A 26,804-nucleotide genomic window follows, 5' to 3' on the forward strand; every position below is an offset into this window, starting at 1 on the left:
GGCAGAAGAAATTAAAAGTGTCATAGTAACATTCAAGAAGAATTTTGATAAAAATAACGACATTAGCTACTAATTATTTTCTCCTCAGGCATTGTTCTAATATATTTTATCTGTCTCTCACAAGTCTAAGAAGTCATTATCTGCATTTTATAAGTGAGGAAACTGAGGTATAAAAAACTTCAATACATTTCTCAAGGTCACAAAGTTGTTGATTTATCGCTTAATCCACAGAAGAATTTAGACCACTCATGCATCATTATTTCTTTCTAAATTATTTCATTATTCTTTAAGATTTTCTATAACAGACTATAGAAGTAACTGGACCAAGTTCCTTCAACTTCACTTAGTTGTATAAAATAGAAGCCCAAATAAATAAGCCAGTATCAGACTGTAATGACAAAATCCTGTTAAAAGAAATGCAACTTCTTAAGAGGGAACAAGTGCTTGAGTGAAATGTATTTTATGTTTTAGCATATCAAGAGAAAACTATAGTTTTAAAATACCAGATAGTTTAAAAATACCAGATAGTTTAAAAATACCAGATAGTTTAAAAATACCAGATAGTTTAAAAATACCAGATAGTTTAAAAATACCAGATAGTTTAAAAATACCAGATAGTTTAAAAATACCAGATAGTTTAGTTCATTATGTCCATCCTTTTTCAAGAAAATCGGTCAACAGATCTGAAGTGGGAGAAATTCCTCGACAAGAAAATAATTATTCTTGTTAAAGTTTCCTTTCAATTGCTATGTCTGACATCTTCAGAAGATAACATTTATAATGAAGGAATTAGAGTATTATAAAATTTTGGAGCAGATAATTTTCTAAGGCAGAAAGATAACAAGAAAATTATAATCAGAATTGCGATCATTATTAAAATCATTAGTGGAATAGTTCTGGGTAATTTTTTAAAAATGAAAGAATGGTCAGTGGGAATCTACATACAAAAATGTCTACTATTTTTCTCAGATGCATATATCATAAAATGTATGAAAAGCATTTCAGCACTATCAGGCTAAAACAGATCGGAAACAGAAAATTATCACAAGGTCTACAGTCAAAATGTGAGGTATACATACACTGACACATTTTCCTTAAATGCTTAAAAACAATCCTGGTTCTTCAGATGGTTACTGATGGGAATAACGTTTTCTCAGCTTTCACCTCAGTGACAGCGGCTAATTGCTTCCAAGTTTCCCTTTCTTGAGACAGCATTTTTTTTCATTTCTTATTTATTCTTCAGGCATATTCTGCAAATTTATCCATTTTTCTACAAACTGAAAATTACTCTGTTGCTTTGTTTTCCTACAAAAATATGAGGCTACTATAAACTCTATTCTCACCTTGCTTTCCACACTCCTAATATGCAATGAAGATCATTCTATCTCAGTACACACAAAGCAGGCCACTTTTTTTTCTAACGGCTGAATATAGTTGTGTAGATACATCATGATTTAAATAACCAGTCAGAAGTGGAAAATTATTTAGATGTTTCCAATCTTCTACTGTTTAAAATAAACCATAGCCATGAGTGACTTTGTATACAATTATTTAGCAAATGTGGAAATATATTTGTAGGATAAATATATATAAAGAAAAAAAATCCCTAAGTCTAAGATTATGTGCATTTTAAACATACATATGTAAATGATGTAGATAAACTATATATGTAAATGTTTATGTAAATTTCCTCTGTAGCTATGCCAGCATACCAGCCCATCAGTAATGTATGAGAATGCCTCACATATTACAATAAAAGGTAGCTCTATTTTGTTTTTCATTTAGCAAATCTTTGCCAAATTTTTATATTTATGTTACTATGAATGAAATACAACATATTTGCATATAATTAAAGACTATTTTCTGAAAACTTTCTAGTCATATTTTTTGTTAATTTTCCTTTGCACTTTAATTCCAATGGATCTGTAGAAACTGTATACACAGAACCTTCCCTTTTTAATGTAATATGAATTGCAAATTCAGTCTCACTTTCGAAAGCTGAAATTAGTCCACGTTTTTCACTTCTCTTGGTTGGTCTTATACATAGAAACTCTGCCCTCCCTGCTTCAGGAGAGCATGTACTTCATTGCCCTTTGACTTTGTCCTTGTCAACATGACTCATTTTGGCCAAAGATGAGTTAGTAGATGTGACAGTAGTGAAGAACTAAAATTTGTTTAAAAGATTATTCTAAAATACTGGTCTTTTGTGATCCACAATTAGAAGAGGTTTCTTCTAATCACCATCGCCATTGTCCTCCTCCTGTGGTCCCTATAGTAAACGTATGGAGAGACCTTAGCCCAACCACAGCCAGAATCCAAGCCCAGCTGGTCTGCAGGCTCCAACAGAGCCACCCAGCAGAACCCCATCTGGATTAGGTCATCCAGATTCAACCAGAAGACACATGTGCATGTGGAGCAATTCTTCTCCAGTAGGCATGCAGTATGCCTGAGAGACTGGGCATTAAATGGTCAACTGTCCCCAGCTGTCATGCTTTTAAACAATTGTCGCATTTAAAAATTATTTAGTTTGAATTTATGAATCATCTTTGTACCATACCTTCTGGAATTTGTATGTTGTTGAAAAAGACCTACCCACTGACAAAGCAAATTAAAATTAAATATGCTATATTTATTTTATTGCACTTATGTTTTTCTTTCATTATTCAATAATTCTGGAATTTATTTTAATATAAATTATAAAGTAGAAATTAAAATGTATATTTAACTCAAATGTCACCATGCTATTTAATAAGAGATCTTTTCTCTATGACTTGAAATGCCTCTCTTACATATACTAATTACATAATATATTACAGTATTATTGCTTAGTCCTCAAACTTGTTTTTGCTTTTACCTCTCTTTTTCCCTCTCTCTCTGCCTGTCTCTTCACACATGCGCACACACACATTTATGTGTCACTCACACTCTTTATTAATTTTAATATCTGGCAGATTAAATTTTTTTCTATCTTTCATTATGAGAAGTATTATTATTTGTTTTTCAGAAGGACTTCACAATCCCACTGATATTTTAAACAGATTTTAATTGACATTTGTATTGGAATTACATAAAAATATATAAATTGATTTAGGGAAAAGACATGTTTTAAAATATAATGAGATTTCATTTTCTAGAACATAATATATTTGATTTACTGCAAGTTTGTATCCTTCTGGAGTGTTTTAAAAATTGACACAGTGTTTATTCTTTAATTATATTGATTATATATTCTGTTTCACTGTTAATCTACATAAAAGATATATAACTTTGTATCTGGCCAATTAAATGAGTTGTATTTTAATCTAAATTAAGTTGTATGGAACCACAAAAGAGCCCACCTTGCCAAGACAATCCTAAGTCAAAAGAACAAAGCTGGAGGCATCATGCTACCTGACTTCAAACTATACTACAAGGCTACAGTAACCAAAACAGCATGGTACTGGTACCAAAACAGAGATACAGATCAATGGAACAGAACAGAGCCCTCAGAAATAATACCACACATCTACAGCCATCTGATCTTTGACAAACCTGACAAAAACAAGAAACGGGGAAAGGATTCCCTATTTAATAAATGGTGCTGGGAAAATTGGCTAGCCATAAGTAGAAAGCTGAAACTGGATCCTTTCCTTACACCTTATACAAAAATTAATTCAACATAGATTAGAGACTTAAATGTTAGACCTAAAACCATAAAAACCCTAGAAGAAAACCTAGGTAATACCATTCAGGACATAGGCATGGGTAAGGACTTCATGTCTAAAACACCAAAAGCAACAGCAACAAAAGCCAAAATTGACAAATGGGATCTCATTAAACTATAGAGCTTCTGCACAGCAAAAGAAACTACCATCAGAGTGAACAGGCAACCTACAGAATGGGAGAAAATTTTTGCAATCTACTCATCTGACAAAGGGCTAATATCCAGAACCTACAAAGAACTCAAACAGATTTATGAGAAAAAACCAAACAACTGAACAATGAGATCACTTGGACTCTGGAAGGGGAACATCACACACTGGGGCCTATTATGGGGAGGGGGGTGGGGGGGAGGGATGGCATTGGGAGTTATACCTGATGTAAATGATGAGTTGATGGGTGCAGCACACCAACATGGCACAAGTATACATAGGTAACAAACCTGCAAGTTGTGCACATGTATCCTAGAACTTAAAGTATAATTTTAAAAAAAAGAAATATACTGCATGCAATGTCACTCCTCATATCACAGAACAACTATCTTCCTCACAGGAAAGCTTAAAAGTTAACACATCAGTCTGAATGGCATCATAGCTCATTAAGTTTGTCCCTTTGACAAAGAATTTTTGTACACAATGCCACTCCAAATGCACAGGGACTAAGACAAGGCTATTACCACAGTGGAAGAGGGGAGCACTCTGTGTAAGCAGACATGGCCAGCCCAGCCAAGAGAGCCCCCTTTGCTGACTACCTCCACGGACATGGGCACCTACAGTGCCGCCCAAGTGCCAGAGCAGAAGTGAGTCCCGGCAGTGCGTACCAGCTCCCTAGTCCTGCTGTAGCAATGACTACAAACTGAAACAACACCTCTGCTGTGGCTTAAAACAACATAAATTTATTACTTACCGTTTTGGAAGTGAGAAGTCCAAAGTCGGTCTCACGAGGCCAAAACCAAGGTATCAGTAGGGCTGCGTTCTTTCTGGAGGCACTAGGGCAATAAAATGTCACTGACTCCTCCAGCTTCTAGAAGCCACCTACACTCCTTGGCCTGTGGTCCTTTTCCTGTATCTTCCAAGGCCGCCAGTACAAACTGAATCCTGCTCCTACTGAATCACTTTGACCCAACACACCTTCCTCCCTCTTCCACTTTTAAGGAAACCTGTGATTACATTGGGCTCACCTGGAGAATCCAGACATTGGGCTCACCTGGAGAATCCAGACATTGGGCTCACCTGGAGAATCCAGACATTGGGTTCACCTGGAGAATCCAGGGCACGCTCATTATTTCCAGCCCAGCTGATTGGCATCTTTAATTCCCATCTGCAACTTTAGTTTATCCTTGCCATATAACACAACATATTCACAGCTTCCAGGAGTTAGACGTAGGCATCTTTGGGGACCATTATTCTGCTGATTACAAAATGCATCAGGTTCAAACATTCAGCAGACGAGAGTTAACACCTTCCTTATTACTATCACAAAATGTAGAAAAGCAGTGAATAAATCATCGGGAAGTTTGCAGCTTATTTGGCTGGATCCACAACCACCTTTCATGCCCAGAATGTTTCTAAAAGGAGAGTCTCTCCCAGTTACTCTACACCCACCCTGCCCTTGTAAAGTCACCTGGAAAACTGCAGCCGTTTTTCAGAAATCCTTGTTTCCATTATACAGATATTCTGTGCAAAAGTGTTCTTTTGGTCTGACTTATTCTAATAAATGCTCCCATTTAACATGCATGTATGTAATCCAGCAAATTACCTTCTCCGCAGGATATTAAAGTTAGTGTGTTTTGTGCTGTTAAAAAAAAAAAAACTCTTTGCCTAGTCCTGTATCCCAAAAATGTTTTATTTTTCAAATGAAAGTTTTAAGAGTTTTACATTTTACATTTAATTCTATGATCCATTTTGAGTTAATTTTTGTATAAGATGTAAGACTTAAGTCAAACTTTCTCTTTTTTTTTTTTGCCTATGGACGTCCAGTAGTTGAAACACCACGTGTAGAAAAGGCTAACTTTCCCCATTAGATGGCTTTTACGCCTTTGCTAAAAATTAGTCAGAAATAATAGTGTGGGTGCATTTCTGTGTTTACTATTCTGATTCTTGGTCCATATGTCTGTCCCTCAGCTAAGATCACATTGTCTTGATTACTATAGTCATAAATAATATTGGATAGAGTAATTCCTCCCAATTTGTTCTTCTTTAACAAGATTGTTTTAGGTGTTCCAGACCCTTCACCTTGTCATAAGCACGTTAGAATAAGAAGCTTGGTGAACAATTCCTAGTTTTTCTACATCTGAAAATATCCTAATTTCCTTTTGTTCTGGGAAATATTTTCACTGGTCATAGGATTCTGGGTTAACAGTTCTTTCCTTTCAACATCTGAAAATTGGGTCTCTCTTCATTCTGACCTCCATGGTTTCGGCTGAGAGATCCATGGTCATTCTTATTGTGTTTTCCTTATGGGTGAGTTGTCACTTTTCTCTGGCATTCTTCATGATTATTTTCTCTGTCTTCTGTTTTCAGCAGATTAATAGTGATGTGCAGCTGGGTGCAGTGGCTCACACCTGTAATCCCAGCACTTTGGGTGACCGAGGTGGGTGGATCACCTAAGGTCAGGAGTTCAAGACCAACCTGGCCAATATGGTGAAACCTCGTCTCTTCCAAAAATACAAAAATTAGCCAGGCATGGTGGTGGGCACCTGTAATCCCAGCTACTTGGGAGGCTGAGGCAGGGGAATTGCTTGAACCCAGGAGGCAGAGGTTGCAGTGAGCCAAGATCACATCACTGCACTCCAGCCTCCAGCCTGGGCGACAGAGCAACACTTTGTCTCAAAAAAAAAAAAAAAAAAAAAAAAAAGCCATTGTTTTCTTTGGGTGTGTTCTGTTTGGGTTTGGTCAGTTTCTGTCATATGTAAATTTAATCTCTTGACAAATATGGACGCTTTCACGGATTCTTTCTTTGAAACTTTGTTGGTCCCACTGTCTTCTCTTCTTCTAGAACTCTGAAAACCATGTGTATTAAATATTTTGTTATTGTACCACTAGTCCCTGAGTCTCTGTTCATTTTTTTTCCAGTCTATTCTCTCTCTGTTCTTCAAATTGGGTAATTTCTACTGCCCTATCTTCTAGGTCACCGTTTCTCTTCTGTATCCCCTCCATTATGCTGCTGAGTTAAGTCACTGAATTTTTTTTTTTTTTTTTTTTTCAGGTCTAAGATGTCCATTTGATTCTCTTCTACATCTTTTTTTTTTTTTTTTTTTTTTTGCTAACATTTATGTTTCTTTTATGAGGCTTTTTTTGTTTCAAGCGTGTCTGTACATCCTGAACAATGCTTAATTATAGTAAGAAGAAGAAGATGGTGATGATAATGATGAAGAAAAAGATATTCTTTCTATGATTCCTAAAGAGAATACTTTCACTAAGATCTTATATGATTTCTAATATTATCATGTTGTTATATGAATTTTTATATTTTCTTTAAAGAGATAAGAATTCATTTTACTCATTATAAAAGTAATTTTCCATTTTTTAAGAATTTATATAAAGAATGGGTGATGCATTTTAAGCTGCATGTCGACTATAATGAGAAGATCTTTTTAAAGTTTTATTTATTAGTATGACCAATAAAACATTCTAAGTTCAAAGCATCTTTGCATTACTATCACAAACCCTACTTGATTATGAGGTATCAAAACCATGTTGAAGTTGGATTCTGTTTCCTACTTGAGATTTCTTCATTGCTATTCAAAAGAATGATTGGTCTGTGATTTTCTTTGTCTTATGTTTTTGAGCTTTTTAAAATGTCAGGGTAATCTTAGCTTCAGTTTTAAGAATTAAAGGGTTTTTCTTTTTTGTTTGTTTCAATTCTCCAGTAGAGGAAAAGTAATGTTTTACATTTGATTAATGCAAATATCTTTTCATGTTAAATTTACTCCTAGATATTTCATTTGATATACTAAGACTATTTCTTAAATAGTTGGTAGAATATGCTTTGAAATTTGCTATGCCTGGTACTTACTTATTTGGATGTAGTTCTCTATAATTTTTTCTATTTCTTGTAGAAGTAAGGCTGGTTAATTTGCATTTTCCTAGAAAATTATTGAATTCATTTAAGATTGCAAACTTAGTTTTATAGAACTAAGCAATGACATTTTAAAAAATTATTTTAATAGCTTCTATATCATAATTTCCTCATTATCAGTCCTATGTCATTTGTGATTTCTTCTTTTCCAGTTTTGGTATTTTACATAGATGGTCCTGAGTGATGGCTATTTGCTCATATAGTCATAGATACATATTTCTAGGTGTTCTTTGTCCAAAGGCAATGCTGTTGGCTTTGACCACCCCACGTTTTTAAGGTGGCTTGAGATGAGTTATCTTTCATATTTGAGTCCATGGGCACTCAGGAATCCTTGTTGTGTTAAAGAGGAAACAGGAGATTGTTTCTGCTGACACTGCTTTTTTTTTTGGTAGGTTTTTTTAAGCCTGACACCCTTATGATCTCTAGACTGTGACTTTCACAGGGAATGCAGATTCCCTGGGACTCACCCGACCAGGACTCTTATCTTAGAGAAGGTCTCTTGAGACTCCTTCTCTTGGAAATCAAGGTAGATTTGGGGACAGCATTTCTTTAATTCTACAAAACCCTTAATGAATCTCTAGCACTACTTTTATCCTTCAATCTCCAGATATTTATTCATGTTTAAATTGTGTTTGTGGGTATATGTGTGCCAATGGCCTGATATTTTTGCCCTGAGTCCTGCTGAAAGGTATTTCTTACCTCTGATTTTAAAGAGGGCCTTCTCACCCATCTCCCACAGCTTTTGCATCTCATCTAAACTCCACGCCACAGCAAAGCACTATTTCACCTTCGTGTACCTGTTGGCAGCCCCAGTGAAGAGAAAAGCTCATCTCTACTGACTTTTACCTTCTGTGAACTTCTTTTCACCCTCTGGGTCAGTAATGAAAGGTGGCCATGCTGAACACCAGGGATTCTCTTCCGGGTCATTATGCAAAATTCTCTATATCCATGTTTAGTTTGCTCTATGAGAATATTGTTACTCATACACATTCCCAAAGTTTGGCATACCTACCCTTCTAGCTGTGCCGTAGACATTAGATATTAAAAGTACTTTCTATGTTTGTTCTATTGCTGAGTTTCAAATATATTTTGCAATAAGTCACCCTACTAGCAACTTTGGTGAAAATGGATAGTTAAAACATGTTTGTTTCATTTTGAAAACAATAGGGTGATTTTTAAACATAATTGTACGATCATTAAGTGGTATCTTTGTGGTTTCCTTAAATCGATGCAGAAATATAAGAAATGAGGGAAGAGAAGTCAGAAACTTCACAAAGAAAACGTCAGCGAGCCAGGAATACTGGATACTGATACATTAAGAAGAAATGATTTAATGTGACATTGAGTCTTTTAAAATGCACAAATAAAAAGATGACAGCTATTAGGGCAAAAATATGGGCCTTAGCACATGAAATATTAGAGTTGAGAGGGAGTGGTTATAAGGAAAAGCGGCAACTAAAACCCAGCCTGGAAGCTAGCAGGCACTCATTAAATGCTTTTTGAATGACTATTAAATAAATTCCATACTAGATGCATTGAGTTTGATGTGGAAATTTTCAGCAGTAGTGTAACCTTAAACCTCTATGGCGCTGTAAGTTTACAAAGCACTTTCATATGTTGCTCTATTAATCCCCACAATAAACCCATAGAGGAAAATATTATGGCCTCCTCACAGCAGAGGAAATGAGGCTTAGGAAGATTAAGTTATATATTTAGTATGAGCCAGAGATGATGTTATAGACCAACTGTTCTGAAACCTGGACTCTGCCTCATACTGCAGAATGCCCCAAGTGGAGGCAGCTTCAGCTGGGGGAAATCACAATGTTTGCAAAGGCTCAAATAATTACAGAGCAAATGAAAAATGACAACACATCCCCACTAGGTGGGAGATACATGCAGGTTGGGGTGCTGTATCTTTTTTACTGCAGTTTCACACACACTTAGGGAAGCTCAATGTATGTTTATTAAATGAATGATCTGGCTAAAGCTTAGAATATGTGCGACAAATAGAGTTTTATTTGTATTAAGATAAAACTCAAAAGAGATATATGCCAGGAGCCTGGTGAAGGAATAAACAACATCATTGGGAAACAAATTTAATGTTAAGAGTTAAGGGAATTGGGAAATAAAGAAAGGACTCCAAGTTTCCTCTTGAAATAAAAATCATACATATCAAGGACAGCAGATAATTATTTTAAAGGGAGACATATTTAGGCTGGGAGGGGTGGCTCACACTTGTAATCGCAGCACTTTGGGAGGCTGAGACAGGAGGATTACTTGATCCCAGGAGGAGTTTGAGACTAGCCTGGGCAACAGAGTGGGACCCTGTCTCTATTTAAAAAAAAATATTTATACATATATATATACACACACAGATACATCTTCATATCTTACATATAGAATATACTTCTGAGCAACTTTACAATTTCACATTTTTTTATTGCTTTGGCTTTTATAAATGAGGTAACCTACTATAGGTCGATTAGACATTCTTTAAACATATTCTATACAAGGCACTTTTTCTTTAATCTGTTTGATCTCTCTTACTATTTCTCTTTGATCTTAAAATGTTTCTTCCTTTACTTATTTTATTTCTCTGAAGGCATTGTCGGCATGTCTTCATTAGTCTTCATTTTTAAAATAATTGTATTCATTTATTTCAAATCAAATTATTTTCGGTGCACTATCACCTCATTTCTTTTTATTTTAAGTTAAGATATATGCAGGTTTTATATATTTCATCCTTTTCTTTATTTTAGCTTGTTTTGAAACATTCCACTGACATTTCCATTTCTTCTGTGGCATATCTTATCGGAGGTTTCTTTCTTTTCTTTCTGTAAAGACATAGTATAGAATTTTATTGAGATTTTTCTTGTTGTTTTCACATGAAATTAGTTTCACAAAATTTTAAGAGAGTGGGGTGGTTCAGGAAAGTTTTTTGAAGTTCACAGCTCTCATACTCTCTCCTATAATTTTCAGTAATTCTTTAAGATAGGGTCACTTACCATTCGAAATTATCTTGCATTTCCCTTAGCTCATTTTACACATGGCTGTCTCTTTGACCCTATTGCTTTGGTTCTGATAAATTAGAGTCTTTTTCAAGTGGTCTCTCCTCAATGTTGGGTTTTCTTGTGGAAGGCATTTTGGAGGTTTTATAGACTTCAGATTCCCCCAACTGCCTCATCTTAAACCATGGATTCACGGTAATTATACACAACTTAGAGTATGACAGGAAACTATGTATAACTGGCCTGCCCATAGCCAATGGAGGCCGGGTTGTAATCTGGGAGTGATCCAGTCTCATGTTCGTCACATGTCAAATTGTCTCTTTCTCTTTCCTCCTGAAGGAATGTTGATACCACTCTGATAGTGTGCATTGGTGATTTGTCCCCAGCATCATCTATCATGATTTCTTGTAGTGGTTATAATCTATTTGGGATTTTAGTGGGGTTTTGTCATTCTCATTTTTTAATTTTAACAAACAATGTGTATATTTATCATATACAACACGATGTTTTGAAATATGTATACATTGTGGAATGGCTAATTAAGCTAATTAACATGCTAACATATGCATTACATCACATACTTATTTTGTGTGTGTGTGTGTGTGTGTGTGTGTGTGTTGAGAAAACTTAAATCTACTCAGTGATTTTTAAGATACAATACATTCTTATTAACTATAGCCACCATGGTATATAATAGAACTCTTGAATTTATTTCTCCAAAGTAACTGAAATTTTGTATCCTTTGTATCCTTTGACCAACATCTCTTCTACCCCCTCCTCCTCCAGGTCCCGGTAACCACCATTTTACTCTAGATTTCTATGAGTTCAACTTTGTTAGATTCCACAAAGAAGTGTAATTTGTCTTTCTGTGCCTCGCGCATTTCACTTAGCAACGCTTCCCCCAGGTTCATCCATGTTGTCACAAATGACAGGGTTTTCTTCTTTTGTTTTTTAAAGCTAAATGTTATTGCATAACCCATTTTATTTTTCTCATGAGACTTACTCACTACCATGAGAACAGTATGGGGAAAATCACCCCCATAACTCAATTATCTCCACCCTCCACCTAACCCTGCCCTTGACACGTGGGGATTATTGCAATTGAAGGTGAGATTTGGGTGGGGACACAGACAAACCATATCAGTAATGTTACAGAAAGAAAAAAAAAATCAATGATACTTGTCAAATCACGGTAAGGACTACTTTATTCAGAGCCATTTCAAAAGATATAGGGACCCCTGCAGCGGGATCCTGCAGTGGGGGAGAGTGATTCGGCTGAACTTGGAATCCTGCATGGACAAGTGGGAATTTACAACCAAAAAGAGGTGTGGAGATCAGTGGATAGAATATCAAAGAAACATAACAGAGTCAAGGGGAATTTGCTTAGGCCAAGCGGACATGATTCTTGCTGAAAACAGACCAGGGTGATCCAACATCACATGGGGAATGGTAGAGGATGAGGTATCTGAGCAGATATGAAGGATGGAGAGTTCTTGCTGAAGTGACCTAGCAGGTTTTTGCTAAAATTAGATTTTACCAGGAAGTGCACAGATGGGTCTATCAGAAGATGCAGAAGCTTGACTAAAGTTTGGCCAAGCAAAAAAAAATATTTGTCAGTAAATACCCAGTCAAAAAAATCATTATATGCTGGAAGTAATCTTTTAATTTCAGGATGAAAAAATAATGCCCGCTGGGCATGGTGGCTCATGCCTGCAATCCCAGCACTTTGAGAGGCTGAGTTGGGTGGATCACCTGAAGTCTGGAGTTTGAGACCAGCCTGATCAACATGGTGAAACCCCGTCTCTACTAAAAATATAAAAATTAGCTGGGCATGGTGGCAGGCACCTGTAATCCCAGCTACTTGGGAGGCTGAGGCAGGGGAATCACTGGAACCTAGGTGGTGAAAGTTGCAGTGAGCCAAGATCATGCCATTGCACTCCAGCATGGGCAACAGAGCGAGACTCTGTCTCAAAAAAAATTGCCATATCTTCTACCCAATTATATCAGCCATTCACTGAGACTAAACCACTGGTGGGATTTGTTGCCCTGCTAGGCCCTCTGTCCAGACCCTTTCAAGGGACTCCAGAACATGTGACTACACAGCCTCACAGTTTTGGAATCAGGGATCGTGGCACCATCACCATATTTTCTAACTATCACCCATTTTTTACTGAATTTTATATTTATTTTAGTCACATAGCGTATATGATTACAATATAAAAACCAGCTTTATTCATCTAGTTACTTGTTTATTTGGTTAGACCAATTATAAGAATTTAAAACCTTTGCCAGTGTTTAGGATTTACTAAGGTAATGTGTGTACTGCTTGAGTTTCTGCAAGCTGTCACAGGCTGTAAACTCATTTATGCTTTCTCTTCACTGATATCTACTTACTAAGTCATACACTAAATCATATCATGTAGCATTCAGGGCAAGAGTTCTAGTAATAAATTTAATACATACTATCACTCAGTATTTCCCTAGAGTTGTTTAAAACATTTATCCTGGAGCTGAATAACATGACTTACATTTTTAAAGATAGTCATCAACTCCTACGTTATACAAAAACAAGAGTCTCACACAGGTGTTACCAAATCAATTTTCACTTAAATAATTATATATTTTTGCGTGCAAACAGTTGATTACTTAAAGCTTGAGGGGTTTGAAGTATCACAGTAAAGAACAGTTTATTCTACATTTATGCATTTTTATTAGTGTCTCTGAATCCAAATTTTAAAACTATTTAAAAAGTTAAATTTTCCTAAGCTGTTTAATTCCAATTAACCTGGAAACAGGGTGTGAGGTGAACAAATTAAAAACCAGTCCCACGACAACAGCAATAGTAACAACAAAACAGTGATATAAATCTGAAAACACTTGAACGTTAGCCCGTTCTCTAATTATCAAAGATTGAACAAAATGAATGAGATACTTAACCCACTGTGTCCTTGCTTATTTCCCCCCTGAAATTTGGAAAATTCTAAACCTGAGCTTCTCTAAGGTTGTTTTTAATGCCTCTATTTGTTAGAGAAGTCATCTTCCAGTCTTCTATAAATGCTTTCTGATTTCTCCTAATTATGGAAGAATTAACTCTTCACAACCAAAGTCATTATTAATTTATTTTCACAAGATTTAGAAATGTTTTGTTTCTCAAATATATTTTTGTTTAGATGCAAGCTGACAATACAGGTCAGTTAACTTCTTTATATTTGAAAAATTCCATGAAAATGAATAACCCATCTGATAAGAAATTAACAACCAGAATAGACAGGCTCAAAGAACTCTATTGGACAAAATCTAGTAATCTGTTTTAAAAATGGGCAAAAGGCCAGACGTGGATTACAGGCGTGAGCACTTTGGGAGGCTGAGGTGGGCGGATCACAAGGTCAGTAGCTCGAGACCATCTTGGCTAACACAGTGAAACCCCGTCTCTGCTAAAAAATACAAAAAATTAGCCAGGCGTGGTGGCGGACACCTGTAATCCCAGCTACTTGGGAGGCTGAGGCGGGAGAATGGCGTCAACCCAGGAGGCGGAGCTTGCAGTGAGCCGAGATGTCGCCACTGCACTCCAGCCTGGGCGACAGAGCGAGACTCCAAAAAAAAAAAAAAAAAAAAGGCAAAAGATGTGTAGACGTTTCTCAAAAGAAGTCCTACAGATGGCAAACAGGCATACGAAAAGGTGCTCAACATCACTGGTCATCAGAGAAGTGCAAATCAAAGCTACAATGAGATATCATCTCACCCTAGTTAAAATGCCTTTTTCCAAAAGATAAGCAATAACAAATGCTGGTGAGAAAAGGGAACTCTTCTACACTGTTGGTGGGAATGTAAATTAGTACAACCACTAAGGAGAAGAGTGTGGAGGTTCCTCAAAAATCTAAAAATAGAGCTACTACCTGATCCTTGCAGAATATATACCAAAAAGAAAAGAAATTAATATATTGAAGAGATATCTGCAGTCCCATGTTTATGGCAGCCCTGTTCAAAATTGCCAAGATTTTGAAGCAACCTAAATGTCCATCAACAGATGAATGGAAAAAGAAAATGTGGTGCTTATACACAATGAGTTCTATTCAGCCATTAAACAAGAACAAGATTCAGGCTTTTGCAATAACATAGATGAAACTAAAGGACATTTTGTTACATGACATAAGCCAGGCCCAGAAAGACAAACATTGCATGTTCTCACTTTTTTGTGGGACGTAAAAATCAAAACAATCGAACAAACCCACAGAGATAGCAAGCAGGATGGTTACCAGAGGCTGGGAAGGGTACTGGGAGGGTGAGGGAGAGGTCGGGATGGATAATGGTTACAAAAAAATAGAATGAATAAGGCCTAGAATTTGAAAGCACAACAGGGTGACTATAGTCAATAATAATTTAACTGTACATTTAAAATAACTAAAATAATGTAATTGGATTATTTGAAATACAAAGGATAAATGCTGGATGGGATGGAGACCCCATTCTCCATAATGTGATTATTACACACTGCGTGCCTGTATCAAAACCTCCCATGTACCCCATAAATATATATACCTACTATGTACCCACAAAAATAAAAAATTTAAAAGGTGATAAACATTTATCATGTAAAAGACAGAATAGTTACTCAGCTGTTGTCTGCTTATAAAAATTTTGGATAAGGTATAAAAAAGGTAATTAAGGAATTCAAATGTATTGGAAGTCTAATATTTGCCAGCCACTATACAAGTACTTTTATTTAATCTTACTTACTTAAAAAAGTCTTTGTTAAGAAATGGGGATCTTGCTTTGTTGCCCAGGCTGGTCTTGAACTCCTAGCCTCAGGCAATCCTCTGGTTTCGGCCTCCCACAGTGCAGGGATTACAGGTACCAGCCACTGCACCTGACCCTTAATTTTACTTACTTTTATTTAATTTACTTAATTTATTTAATTTATTTAAACCTTTAATATGTACTGGAGTAGGCTTTGGGGGCTCATTCTATATGTGAAGAAACTGTGAGATCAAAATTATTACTTAATAATCAATGGAGGTGATGTTCCTGCACCAGCATCCCTAATTCACATGGTGCTCGTTTTATTCTTTCTGTGGTATGAGGCAAGCTCCCCTGAGATAAGAAACTGTTTAGTATTCTTTCTTATGATACATTCAGTCAAGTACGCCCACAAAAGGAGGCAGAGAAGAGATTCACTAGCATAAAGTTTAACACACAAGTCCTAGAGATGGAGGCACAGCACGCCAAGAGTACTACCTGGTAAAGGCACCAGATCATTAATACAGCAGAAGACAAGAGCCAGGGGAAAGCTCTGGCCACTGCTGTTACTGCGTTTTTTGTGGGAAATGCAAGGTGGGCCAAGGTGAACATCTTACGAATGGCTCGAGTGCATAATTCTGTTGTCTTTTACCAAGTTTGTCCAACCCATTTCCCGTGAGCTACATGCAGCCCAGGAAGGCTTTGATGGCAGCCCAACACAAATTTATAAACTTTCTTAAAACATGGAGGGTTTTATGCAATTTTTTTTAGCCCATCAGCTACGGTTAGTGTTAGTGTATTTTATATGTGGCCCAAGACAATTCTTCCAATGTGGCCCAGGGAAGCCAAAAGTTTGGACACGACTGCTAGGGGTGGTTCCTAGTTGCTGAACACCTGTCCCTATAATGACTGAGGTAGAAGAACATTGCCCTCTGAGGTGTGCAGGTCAGATAGAGAAGCTATGGTTCTTCATGAATTATTTGCATATCAAAGACATGCTCTTGGCTGGGCCTTGTTATGTCTAAGAATTGGCTAGCGCTGGAAAGACAATTTCTCCCCCAGAAAGGTTTTTTCAGATGTGAAAATATAATAATATACAGAAAACAATGTAAAAATGCAATGTATAAAGCCATTCACGCGGATAGACAATTTCTACAAAATAATTATCTGCCTTTTCCCAAGATAAAATTTAAAAGGTAGAGTTGAAATCAGGTTATAATATATACTTGCACAGGTGACAGATGTTTTTATGCCATTGTCTGATCTTAAGATAGGAGAGCAACCCAAATAAACAGAGATAATCTGTAAATCAACTGCAAATCATACATGTGTGGAAGGTTAATGGCCATATAAAAATGCATGGAATACTGTCATATAATATTACCAAAACCTTTGTTACTTTTTCTCAAAATTTAAAATGAAATTCTTCTTGTGATCCTTGTAGCCTGTTATATCTTACAAATAGCACATTATAGTTAACATGGCTTAGAGCTATATGAGCAAACAATAACTAATACTCGTCTGATGACAAATAGACACTATGGTCATCAAAAACTAATTCACCTCCCTGTACATTTCCTGATCTGTAAATGTTGACAAAACGAGATGCTTCTTTTATCTACGTAGTCAACTCCTATTTCTACATTTCCCCTCCCAAGAATTGAAAACTGCATAAATACCAAGAACCATTCTTTCAAGAAAAACACTCAATTTAAGAAAAGTGAAAAAAAAAGTTTGCTGGTTGGAAATACTATTAAGCATTGGTTTCAGGATTGAAATAGTACATGCATTCTCAAATGTTTCTTATACAGAAAGGCAGAGAGACAAAAATAGAACATAAGAAAAAAATGGACCAGAAGAATGAGCCATTAAAAGATCATAGAGAATAGACAGGTAATAGGAAAGATTAAAGACTTCTTCAATTGTAGAATGGGATATTAGCACTAAATGTTTTTCAGTAACCTTTGGTTTAAAAATATTTAATGATTACCTTTGTTTTAGTTCTTCTCAAGGAGATCCTGAGGCAAGGTTTGGAAACCTGGTAAGTAATTAGGGAAAGAGTGAAGGTAACATTGGTAGAGAGATGGGGAAATGAGACAGGATGGAAAAGAATCCAAGAAAGGGTGGGTTATCAGGCCAGCTATGATGGTAGATGACTGTAGGTTACCTGCCCTAGGGAACTGTGGGAACTGTAGGAACAGGAAGAAAATACAAGGCTCCGAATAACACCCCTGTCTTGTAGTCGTGGGATGGGGTATTTTCAGTTGGCCTCAGTTATCGGCGAGGTGGGCCAGAGATATTGCTTGGTCAGAGATAATCGAATCCTGGACAGAGGATGGGCTGCATTCTCTGAAGCAGTTGGACACAGAGATATGGTGGGGCACCAGCAGCATCTGCACACAAATTTGAGTACACTGTATCACAAATGTTTTTAAGTATTTTTCAACCCTCGTAATGCTTAAAGTATATGTAGGGATAACATCATTGTGTTTTGAAGCGTCACGACCTTCATTGGTGAGGAGTCAATACCTGTAGGTTGCAGCTACAGTCGTTGGACTAGAATGCAATTGTCCAGCATATCTCTTGGAGTTTAACACGTCTGGCATTCAATACATTTGCAAATAACATGGTTAAATAAAATTAAACAGATTTGCTTCTTACAAAAATTTCTCAAAACAAATTTATGTAATATTGTTTATAATATTCCTTTAGAGAGGGGGCATTTGAAACTCTTTTTAATAGAACACTTATTAATCAATTTATTCAGGAATTATTAAATTTCTACCTTCATGAAGGTTACATTTTACTGAAGTCCATCCATAGATAATAAAGTTAAATCAATTGTATCATATTATATAAGGAAATGAGAGCTTTCAAGAAAAATAAAGCAAGTCAAGGGAAGGACAGTGCTGAAGGAGGAGGGAGGTTATTTTGGTGGGTAGCATTTTAAAATAGGCTGGTCAGATGTTGCTTGATTACAGACTTAGAGGATATGAGAGAGGGAATCTTCTCATTGTTTAGGGGAAACATATGTCCTGGAAAGCAAAGCAGTAAATCAAAAGATCCTGAAGCAGCACCAGAACAGAGAAGGGGTGAGTGTGGCTGCAGCCAGTGAGTGAAGGGGGGGCTTAGGCTGTGAGCTCATAGAGGCTGGGGGCCAGCATGGAGTAGACAGAATCTGGGCTTTCACCCGAAGTTAAATGGGAAGCCACTGGAGTGCACGTGTGGACACACACACAAACACAAGGAAAGTTAGAGGTAGTGGACATGTTTAGGGCCTTGACTGTGGTGACAGTATCACGGTTGTATGCATATGTTCAAAATCATAAGGTCTACATTAAATTTGCATAATTTTTTTGTACATCAATTATACCTCAACAAAACTAAAACAACAAAAACCAAGCAAATCAAAAGAAAAAAAAAAACAAAACAAGAAGAGAAGAATTGGGCTGTCATAAACTGACAAGAGGGAATCTGTGGAGACAAAACTGTTAGAGCAGGGACATCATTTTAGTTTGGGACAGGCTATGTTTGAGGCGACTATTAGGCATCTGAGAAGAGATATCAAAGTACTAAGATGTGGAGGAAAAAAAAAAAAAAAAAAACCTTTGAAAGTATTTTAATCAAAAGTTAGCCCAGAGAATGTGGATGGAAACAGAGTTATGGAGAATCAGCCCTGTAGCCTGCCCGTGGGAAGGGATCAGTAGAAAGCTGAGAGACCAGAAAAAGACCGCCAAAGAACTGGCAATTTGGAGTGAAGAAACTCAGGTCAAAATGATATATTGCAAGCCAAGTGAAGAAAGTATATTCACAAGGAAGAAGTGCTTAGTAGTTCTAAATGCTGTTGGTGAATAAGGTGAAGGTTAAGAATTGACTTTTGTACCTTCAGGAGATAGCAATAAAGTCATTTTGGAAAGATCAAAAAATGTTAATATATATAAAAAATTTAATATATATATATAAAATTTTAAATATATATTTTCTTCATGAACATAGTTATAAATCTCCTAAATATAATAGTAATATATAAAATTTAACTCAGTATTTGAATATGTAATTAACAATTAGGTCTTATCCATGAAATAAAAAAATTCCATTCTTATAAATGCACTAATAGAGTTCATCACATTATAAAGTCAAAGAGAAAAGTATAACATCATTGTGAAACAATCTGAGAAAGGTGTTTATGAAATTTCTTAGCGAGCTGAGTGAAAGCGCAGGCTAAGTTCTTACCGTAATATACAATATTTGTGACAAAAGAGCAGTCAACAGCATTCTGACACTTAGAAGATATTTTCTTTAGGAGGAAGTCAAGATTCTATTTTCATTATTACCTATTAATGTCTGAAAAGTTCTAATCAATTGAATAATACTAGAAATAGATATTTGAGGCATCCCTGTTGGAAATAGAGAAATAAATGTATTATTATTAGCAGATTCTGTAGCTACAGTTTTCTAAGTAGAAAACTCAAAAGATAAATACAAATGTTATTAGAAAATTTGTGTGAATTAACTGAGGCTGGTGGATAGCCTGAGGTCAGGAGTTTGAGACTAGCCTGGCCAACATAGTGAAACCCCATCTCTACTAAAAATAGAAGAAAACATTAGCTGAGCATGGTAGCAGGCACCTGTAGTCCCAGCTACTAGGGAGGCTGAGGCAGGAGAATTGCTTGAACCTGGGAGGCGGAGGTTGCTGTGAGCAAGATTGTGCCATTGCCAAGATCATGCCGGGACAACAAGAGCAAAACTCCGTCTCAAAAAAAAAAAAAAGAAAGAAAAAAGAAAAAAAGAAAAACTCTGTGAATTAGGAAATGTGATCATATAGAAATTTACTTACCATAATCAACATGTTATGAAACAGAAATAACCATAAAAATTGATCTGAAAAATGTTTTGTATATTGTGAACAAAATAAAGATGCTAATGACTTTCTAAAATAACGACCATTACTTACATGATGAAATTGAAACTGTCAACAAAAACCACAATTGAAATATGGAAACAATAAATAGGAAAACATATCATACCCTTGGATGTAAAGACTGACTATTATTGTCAGAGGCATGTGAACCACAGCAACTCCATCTTAAATGGGAGCTGGGTAAAATGAGGCTGAGGCCTGCTGGGCTTCATTCCCTGACGGTTAAGGCATTCTAAGTCACAGGATGAGATGAGAGGTTGGCACAAAATACGGGTCCTAGAGTCCTTGCTGATAAAACAGGTTGCAGTAAAGAAGCCGGCTAAACCCTAACAAAACCAAGATGGTGACGAGAGTGACGTCTGGTCGTCTTGTTAGTGCCATGACAGTTTAGAAATGCCATGGCAACATCAGGAAGTTACCCTATATGGTCTACAAAGGGGAGGCATGAATAATCCACCCCTTGATTAGCATATCATCAATAAATAATCATAAAAATGGGCAACCAGCGTCTCTCAGTGCTGCTCTGTCTATGGAGTAGCTATTCTTTTGTTCCTTTACTTTCCTAATAAACGTGCTTTCACTTTACTCTATGGACTCGCTCTGCATTTTTTCTTGCATGAGATCCAAAAACCCTCTCTTGGGGTCTGGATTGGGACTCCTTTCCTGTAACATTAGCAATAATAACTAAATGATCATTAAGTTTTATGAAATCCCAACAAAAATCTCCCTAGGTTTGGGAGGGAGATGTGTTTTTAATGTGTGTGTGTGTGTGTGTGTCTGTGTGCGTACGCGTGCGTGCTTAAAATCAGAAATACTTTGAAATGCTTTTGGAATAGTAACTAGGGAATAATAGACACTTTTTTAAATAAAAATAATGACAAGGAAATTCACCTCTCATGTATGCACAGACCTTTTCCTTTCAATATTTTTAACACCGACGATCATCCTTACTAACCAAGTGGAATCTGAATACAAGCGGAATCTCAGTATCACTCTACACTTTCTCCCTTTATGCTCCTCTCTGGATTTAGCCTATTCCCAAATCCTGCCCTTTCAACGTCCTCATCTTTGCTTAAATCTGTCTGCTTTTAAAAAAAAATTTCATTTTCAATAATTAGGTAAAGTTATCCCCCAATTCTGCATGAATTATGACAACTGCCTTCGTGCGGCTCCTGCTGTCTCCAGATTCTCCACACCCTCCCACGAGGCCGCTCTCAGCTTTACCTCACCTACTCTCAGTGCTGTGCTGAGAGTCAACTTTGGAAATGCAAATTGAGGAATAAATGTCTTCTTGAAAACAAGCTTTCCTGGCTTTTCGTTTCCCTCATCCAAAGTGCTTTGGTTGCCTGCCCATCTGGACCTTGTTGTCTAACACGTCTCAGGTCTTCCTACTTCCCACCCACTTTCCTGGCATGACAAATGAAAACCTATTCTCTGTGTCCTCCATTCTTACAGTCTCTTCAATTACCCTCCAGTTTACATGTTACTTCCATGTAAAGTTCTCTCTGAGCCACAACAATGCACATACAATCCAATCCTGGGTTGGTTAGATGCCTCTGTTATGATCAGTTTCTGTAGTTTCCATATTTCATAAATATATTTCTTCCTTATGCCTTTCATTTCATCGCCAGCCTTCTGAAGGCCAAAATTATACTGGTGACCACTTGTCCCATTTGTGCAGTGTCTCAGCTAACAAATACTTACTGAAAAAAATTGAACAGTATTAATATAGTTTATAAATTCACAATAGTGTGATTAAAATGCAGAAATAGAGAAATGTACAGCTCAGTGAAATTGTCATTTATTATAAAGGAATTATTTCAAATCAAAGGGAAATTACAAATTATTAAATAAATGTCACTTGACCAGTTGGATAACTGTTATAAAATAATGATGTTAAAAGCCACCACCAGAAATCCAAAGTAAATTAATGGCTGAAAGTCAACTACATAAAAGCATAGGTAACTGTTTGCTCTCATAGATGGGCTGTACCTTTTTAAAGCCAAAAAGCAGAATAAGAATTTAAAAACCTAGGCCGGGCATGTTGGCTCATGCCTGTAATACCAGCAATTTGGGAGGCAGAGGCGGGCAGATCACGAAGTCAGGAGTTTGAGACCAGCCTGACCAACATGGTGAAACTCTGTCTCTACTAAAAATACAAAAAGTAGCCAGGCGTGGTGGTGGGCACCTGTAGTCCCAGCTACTTGGGAAGCTGAGGCAGGAGAATCGCTTGAAACCAGGAGGCAGAGGTTGCAGAGAGCCAAGATAACACCACTACAGCTGCACTGCACTCCAGCCTGGGTGACAGAGTGAGACTCTGTCTCAAAAAAAAAAAAAAAAAAATTAAAAAGCTAAAAAAAAAGTATATATTTAACAAAATATAAAATATTCAGTATAGTGGGACATATAAAAATTAAAAAGGGTATGACAAATTTTGATAGATTTGATATGCATAGGTAATAAAATGCTATACATGTTTGGAAAGACATTTGAAAAACTAAATTAAAAAAATCTAACATTATCTTGACTCCTCCTCTGCAGGCAAAATCTATGACTCATGTTGAGAGATCATTCTTCATGGACCCCTTAGGACTCTGTATCTCTTGCAAACAGTTGGCCTTACTGCATTTGTTCTAGATGATCTTCTAAAGGTGTTGGGCAAATAACTTTGGAAGATAGAGAGAGTGTCTCTCCTAAAACAAACACAAAATTTGTTTGCTGTTCAATACGATAAAGACAATGTTTCCCTTTGGATGAAGGCTGGGCATGTTTACTGCCCTTTATAAAATATTTGGGTTCTATAATCATGATTTCTTTCCTATAGCACAGTCCATTGCCATGTGCAAATGTTGTCTGGTTCTTGATGTCTCTATGTAATTTCTGCTATTGCTGTAATGAAATTCTTTGTCTTTGGCTCAGGAATCTCGTGTTCACCATCAGCATCCAGGAACTGTGACAAGCTAGCATATTAATTTATAGGTAGAGTAAAATCCAATAATTCTTCGCAGTTCTTTAATATTGGGTATTTCAAAAAATTGAGACCAGGTGCCTTAATCCCAGCACTTTGGGAGGCTGAGGTGGGCAGTGTGCCTGAGGTCAGGAGTTCAAGACCAGTCTGGCCAAGATACTGAAACCCTGTCTCTGCTAAAAATACAAAAAACTTAGCCTGGTGTGGTGGTGTGCACCTGTAATCCCAGCTACTCAGGAGGCCGAGGCAGGAAAACTGCTTGAATCACGGAGGTGGAGGTTGCAGTGAGCCAAGATGCACTGCACTTCAACCTGGGTGACAGAGTGAGACTCCATCTCAAAAAGAAAAATTAAAAATATCTTACTAATATCCATGCAAAAAACCTTCAAGTTCAATAATAAGTACTAAGCAACAGGTAAGTTCATGTATAACTCTTAAAAGTATTAACATTTTACATATATTTTTGTGAGATTTTTGGCAATCTTGTATACTGCTATCAATAAAGTGTAACTCTGCAGGGCAATTCAATTAGTTGAATTGTCTTTAAAACTGCACAGCAAAAAAATTAAAACTCTTCTATGATTCATGAATTTATTTTCTAAGAATTTCTGACTGCTAGGTTTCATCAAGGATATATTCATAAGTCAGTTATTTGTAATTTTGTTTATAATACGAAAAACTGACAACACTTTATATATAATGTCTAAAAGTAACATTTTAGATGAACCAAATAAAAGATATTGAGATCAAATATTTTGCACAATTTACAATGTGCTTTCAGATATTTACCTTGCGAACATGAGGAAATTATAATGTAGTTACATGAATTAAACATGATAAGAAATAGAATTTTTCAAATTATCTCAGGTTTGAAAAATAGTATATTTAGATTCATTAAGGAATGCCGAGACCAGCTCGGTCGTGGAGACCCTAACCCAGTAGCGCTAGAGGAATGAAAGACACACAGAAATATAGTGTGGAGTGGGAAATCAGGGGGCTGACAGCCTTCAGAGCTGAGAGCCATGAACAGAGTTTTACCCACATATTTATAGACAGCAAGCCAGTGATAAGCATTGCTTCTATAGATTATAGATTAACTAAAATGGGAAACAAAGGGATGGGCTCTGTCTAGTTATCTGCAGCAGGAACATGTCCTTAAAGCACAGATCGCTCATGCTATTGTTTGTGGCTTAGGAACGCCTTGCCTGGGCATCATGGCCATCAAACATATCACAGTGCTGCAGAGATTTTGTTTATGGCCAGATGGGGGCCTGTTCCCAACAAAGGAAAACAGAAAAGATGTGTTTTAATCATATACGAGTGGATATCTTGGATGAACCAGTTTGTGAGAGAGGTCCAAGTTGGAGATACAAGTTTTAGAAATTTCAGTATCTAAATGAGTTGAAACATTTACCAAAGAAGGGTAGATGGAGACATGAAGAATCCAGGGACTGAATCTTGTGTTCACAAAGACTAAATTAGTAAACTGAAGTAGAGTGGCCTGTTTAGCAAGAGAAAAAAGTGGACAAAATTGGCAAGTTGGAAAAAAAGTGTGATAAAAAGGAAAAACGACTTTGCTGATGCAAATGCTGTTGAGAGGTAAAATGAAGTAAAAAATTGACCTTGGACATGAGATCAATATTACAGTGAAATCATTTAAAAAATGGAATGACCTTACCTGTTTCAGAAGAGAACAACAACCTCACTTATGAGCATAATTACAAAATTCCTCAATAAAATAGTAACAAAAATATCTAGTTCTGTATTAAAATAAAATATACCATCAACATGTAAGATTTGGCACCAAAATGAAAAAAAAAGTTTGCATGCTAAGAAATGCAGTAACATTAAGCAAAGAAGTCAAGTGAGAAATGCTATATCATCATTTTTAAGGAATCTAATAAGACATTCATAAAATTTCTCACTAACTTATATGGAAAACAGATTATTTCCTCACCTAATAAATGATATATCTGGATGCAGGTACTGGGAGTAATGATAGTTTTCAGTTTATACTTTCGTTCTTGAATTCTCAAAGAATTTAGGAGAACTATTTTTTAAAGAACACATGCTGCATTACAGAACACCTAATTTTTATTTTATTTTTTTCAAACAAGTTCTCAGACCTCATCTCTGGTGACTGCTGACCTTCCTGATGTGGATGGTCATAACGGGAGCAGGTGTCCCGTGATGTTATGGTCCCAGCTACTTTACAGTGGCTTGGTACAGAGATGGACATCCGTATAGGCTGACCTAATCTAAATGTGTACCCTAGATTTTGGAACAGTATCTTTCTGTGTGGATGTAGCTGAAGACATGTACATACTGCCCCTCTGACAACCCGAAGTTGTCATATAAACAAAGAAGATGAAAAATCAGATTACCGGTGTGAGTAAAGGATGTGGTAGAGGAACAGATACACAGGAAGAAAGCCAACCACATGTAAGAGATTTAGCGAGAGCACTGTCAAGATTGCCAATAATATCCCAAGCCTTTCATTTTAGTCAAAATTAGATACACCTACTAGACGTCAGATTTTGTGAGACACACCTGTACATTTATAACAGATTCCTTTTTGTACTGAAATTCACATAGGTCAAATACTTAAAGCTCTAAGGATCATATCTAATATGTTAATTCTCATCTTTATTTTCTAGAGTCATAAAAATCTTGGAAAATTTACAGGCTTCATCTTCTGTTGGAGAAAAAATATTTTCTTAGGCTCAAGATGTTTCATTCAGGCATTCTTTCCAGTAACTTGAATTCTAATTGAATAATCAATATCCAATAGGGGCATTTTGGAATTATGGAGTACAGCGAGGAGTGAATGTCCAAACACAAAAATAAGCATGTGTGGATGTACAGTAGTCCCTCAGTATCCTTGGGAAATTGGTCCTAGGACCCCTGCAGATACTCAAAATCTTCAGATGCTCCAGTCCCTTATATAAAATGGTGTAGCATATGTGCATATAACCTACACACATCCTCCTGTATACTTTAAATAATCTCTAGTTTACTTATAATACATAATATAATGCAAATGTGTACAAATGGTTGTTATATGGTATTGCTTTTTATATTATTTTTATTGTTGATTATTTTGAAAATATGTACAATGTACAGTTGGTGAATCCCTGGATGTTGAACCCGTGGATACAGTGCGTCCTCTATTTATTTTCAAATCAGTTTCTTACATTAATATATTTCTAATGCACTGAAAATTATAATGGTATGGAAGAGCCTTTTATAATGTATTTCAACTTCTTTATAGTAATATTTTCTGATGTAACTTTTTGAGTTCTTATTGCTCTAACAAAATCATAAAACAAACTCAGCACTCTTTAGGGACTTGTGTACATAATAAAAAGAACTTTTAAAGCTCTTGGGCTGG

General features: G+C 36.3%; 1 long non-coding RNA gene across 1 annotated transcript in view; it reads right to left on the reverse strand.

The window, feature by feature from the left end:
* Positions 1 to 10,206: 10,206 nt before the first annotated feature.
* The window catches only part of LOC105485347 (uncharacterized), a 67,306-nt gene continuing 50,708 nt past the window's right edge, over positions 10,207 to 26,804 (reverse strand). Inside the window, exon 6 of the long non-coding RNA XR_011614605.1 lies at positions 10,207 to 10,613. This is a non-coding gene — a long non-coding RNA (uncharacterized lncRNA). The remainder of the gene's footprint in view (positions 10,614 to 26,804) is intronic.

This window comes from Macaca nemestrina, chromosome 16, assembly GCF_043159975.1.
Source record: "Macaca nemestrina isolate mMacNem1 chromosome 16, mMacNem.hap1, whole genome shotgun sequence".
In the NCBI taxonomy this organism is placed as follows: domain Eukaryota; kingdom Metazoa; phylum Chordata; class Mammalia; order Primates; family Cercopithecidae; genus Macaca; species Macaca nemestrina.